At 30.9% G+C, this 4,211-nt stretch overlaps 1 non-coding gene across 1 annotated transcript; it reads left to right on the forward strand.

Moving 5' to 3' along the window:
* The first annotated feature begins 482 nt into the window (after window positions 1–482).
* LOC112015980 (uncharacterized) lies at window positions 483–3,362 on the forward strand. The gene is made up of 3 exons (XR_010626100.1): window positions 483–859; window positions 1,927–2,016; window positions 2,341–3,362. It is a non-coding gene; the product is annotated as an uncharacterized LOC112015980 (transcript).
* Window positions 3,363–4,211: the final 849 nt, after the last annotated feature.

Raw genomic sequence — 4,211 nt, forward strand, 5'->3', positions numbered from 1 at the left:
AGTATTGTTATTTAGTTTTCAATGTTGTGAAAATGCTTGTTTGAGTGTTATAAAAATATGTGTCAGAAGTGTTATTATTGTTTAAATACATGAAAATTATTGTTTAAACAACAATGCCAAACAGTCCCAAACCTTGTTAGATTGTTGCTTTTCATAGTCTTAAATTTTAGTTTCCTCTAATGTATTGTTTTGCTATATATCTATTTCCCTTTTCTTTTAATTCAATCCGAAAAGCAACACATATAGAATATATTATGTAATTATTAATGAGTTTTACTATCATATGTTTTAGGGCATATGTTACTAATTCATAGAAATTTTTTTTTATGGGAAAGTGACTAACTTTTTTTAGAAAAAAAAATTTCTATTTCACAAAAAAAAAAAAAAAAAAAAATTTAAAAAATAATAAATAAAAAAAAAAAACTCCACTTAAAAGATTAAATCCCATGAGTTGGGCCCCACTTATTAAGGGGGGATTCTAGGCCCACATGTGAGAGGAAGTGTTTTAATTTTTTCTTCTTTTTTATTTTATTTTATTGAATTCATCATTTCCAAATAGTTGTTTAATGATTTAATAATTGTTTACTATTTGTCCCAAATAGTATATGTGTACTTGAGCAATCCTTTTACGGAATCTTCTCTATTTCTTCATTTTGTAGATATTTTCTTTTTCATGAGTTCATTTTTGTTTTTCCATTCATAAAGGAAACAAAGCTGTGAGGGTTGATGCTTATCATAATTATTTTCCAAATTAGGGGGTACATCCATCAATTAGAGGAGAAGTATGAGAATTTCTACTTGGTTGTTATGATCCTCAAAGTACATTTGAAGAACGTGAGCAAATACGGCAATGTCGAAGGTAGTCCAATTTCCTTTTCCATGAAATCTAAAATTTAGTTTCTTAAGGTTTGTAATGGATAGCACAGTTTCTTTCTTTTCTTTTAATTATAAATTGTATCACATGGGGGAATTAATGGGGGAATTAATGGAGAGCTTAAGGGTGTTGTTGCTTGAAGGATCAAATGAGTGATTAAGTTCAATTTTCTTTTGGGCCATTTAATTGTCCTCTTTTTAACTATCCATTTCGTAAATCTTAAATTGTCATGGGTTTGAGTAGATATGATGTTTGCACCATAAAAGAGTGAAAAATACTGGATATGAATACTGTTTATTACATGCTTGAAATGTTATGAAATAATTTTTCAACATCCATGGCTAGGGACACATATCTAGTGGACTACTTTTAGTATAAAGTGTCTACAAATCTGGCATGATCGTCTTCTTTACAATGCTCTTGTAAATGCTACTTGTTTAATCATAACATTTGAATGGAAAAATAATGACAAACATGATTTACAAATTGGGGTCCATTTGCTAGTGGGTCTTGATAATATGCTTCTCCATGCTCTCATGGCATTTTCATGACATGAAATCATCAGAGATTAGGTCCAGGAAGCTCCTTAGATCCCTCTTTCTCTATTAGTAGGTAGAGAGAATTGTCCAAATAACCATTTTTTTTACATTGGGGTCCATTTTCCTTTAATATCTTTTCCATTGTATCTAAATAAATGGCATATCAGGAAAAAGAAAATTATATATATATATATATTAATAATCACCCAATATCAGCTCTCTGTTGTGTTCCATTATACTTGTAGTAATGTTTTTTTTTTCTAAGGTTAAAGAGTTGGAACAACCTTTGATTCTTTCACTTGTTTATTAAGGGAAGAATAATAATCATTGACGTAGTCTACTTATATTGTTACATGTGGGTCTAGCATTCTTATCTATATATATATATATATATATTTCATTGAAATTCTTCTCATTTACATTCCTTGCATAGCAAGAGGTAACAAAAATTTACATAATTATTGCAACTCAATATTGGATCTTCTATCTAAACTTTATGACAATACTGAGCAGGAATGAGTGACCTTTGCTCCCCCATGATAATTCTTCTTGGGTTTTGAAGCAGATGCATTTTGGTGCTTTGAACGGTTGATGCGCAGATTGGTACTTTTTTGCCCCATACAATTTTTTTGTTGGTCATAATATTTCACTTTAAGTAGTGTAGTTTAGTTATTATTTAGATATCTCCTACTATGCAAAATGGCTTGCTTTGGGTGGAAAATTTTGCAGGCCATATTATTTCACTTTAAGTAGTGTACTTAAGTTAAATATTCTCTGTTTACAAGTAACCACACCATGTTCCATTCTATATAATCTGTTAACATATTGTTCTTCCAAAACTGGAATTTTTTTTTATAGATTAATCATTTTTGTTTCTAATTTTAATTCCAGTTCCTTACAATATGTGTTCTTGTTTTAAAATTATAGCGAGGAAATTTCAGATGCACTGATAGCTCCGTTGGAGTGGAGGCACAACTTAGTAATTCCGCTGCAATTACTCAAGTTATAGATCCAAAACTTCATTAGCACTTAGGGATTGCCTTCAAATTTTGTTTTCTCATTCTTTATATTTAGCTCATAATCAATGTCATATATCAGTTAATAAAGCTTTTGTCCCTGTCAGTATAAACATTATATTGTAGTTGTTGTTTTGTAACTCATTGTTATTAATAAAAGATAGAAGAGTTTGGTTAAATGAAAGAATAGTTGTATCTTAAATTTCAACCTAGAAGTAGCCAACAAAAATGGTTGATTGTGGCTCAAATGACACTAATATGCAGCATGTATCCAAGGAATAGATGAATTATAGCTCACATTGTCATTACAGCCTTGGAATAGATGAATGACAGCCTAGGAATTGATGAATTTGCATCATCTTCACATATTTATCTTTGTGTTAGCTGTTGTGCATGTGACAAAGGTTAGTTGCCCCTATTCTTATAATTATCCGTCTATTGTTTCCTTTTTTAATTATAACCAAGAATTTTCATTCTTTAACGTTGGATTCAATATTTTCCTATAATATGTTTTAATGGTGTAGATACGTCAATAGAAACATTGGGAGGATTCTGTCTTTAGAAGGTAATGCTTAATTTCTCATTAAAAGTTTAAGTCTACCACTATACTCTTCAACCTAACATCTGCCATGTAGGATGGATTAGATACTAATCAAGAAACTTGGCATGTCAAATTTTATAGTCCTCACCACAAATTTTATCTTAAGTGCACTGTGAGTTAATTGCCCTCCTCTCTTGCATTTTATCTTTGCAAGAGATATTACTATATATGTACTTTTGGAGTTTTTACAGTAAATGTGAGACTAATGCAAGATTAAAACTGTATAATGAGGGCTTGGTTTGTGGTGATTGTACTAGTATAATGGATTTTCCACATAATAGTCTCTTATGTAGAAAACAGGTGTGGAGGTCCTTAAGCCATCTGGCCTGAAAAAAAAAAAAAAAAAAGGGTCTATAGCCGCATTATTAAACGCGGCTAAAAATATGTCCTATAGCCACATTTAAAAAATACGGCTATAGTTGTCACCTATAGCCACATTTTAAATGTGGCTATAGCTTTCACCTATAGCCACGTTTTAAACGTGGCCATTGGTTCGATCCTATAACCACGTTTTAAATGTAGCTATAGCTTTCACCTTAGGCCACGTTTTAAGCGGCCATAGGTCCTGATCTTAGGCCGCGTTTAAAAAAGTGCGGCCATAGACTCCTCAGGCCTATAGTCACGGGGTTTAGGTCATATTTGAAAATGCGGCTATAGGCCAAATCATCCTATAACCATGTTTTTCTGACCTATAGCCGCGTTTTAAAAACGTGGCTACTTAACCTTTTTTTTGTGTATATATATATATATATACACACACAACTGTACCTCGTCAACTTGATTTTTCACTTAATTTCTTTACTTGCTTTTCTCAGCAATTGCCTTTCATGACACTTAAATAAAGCATTAATCAAAGTTTCTTGAAAAACATATATTGAAGAAAGCATTAATCAAGTTATGGGCAACAACTTTCTCAAAAAGAAAAAAGGTTATGGGCAACAAATAGATAGGAGAAATGAGAATCACACTTCCTAAATGAGATACAAATTTTTTTTATATTTTTTGATGAAATAATATTCATTTTATTCACAATGACATATGAATAGTTTGATGTAGCAAGTAATCCAAAATGCAACTAAACATCAAAATTCTTATGGTTTTTTGAAATAAATAAAAAGTATTACGAGGATGAGAGGATTTGAGCCCAAGTAGTGCCATTGAAATATAAAATTCTTAACATG

The sequence above is a fragment of the Quercus suber genome, unplaced genomic scaffold, assembly GCF_002906115.3.
Source record: "Quercus suber isolate HL8 unplaced genomic scaffold, Cork oak 2.0 scaffold_696, whole genome shotgun sequence".
Classification (NCBI taxonomy): Eukaryota; Viridiplantae; Streptophyta; class Magnoliopsida; order Fagales; family Fagaceae; genus Quercus; species Quercus suber.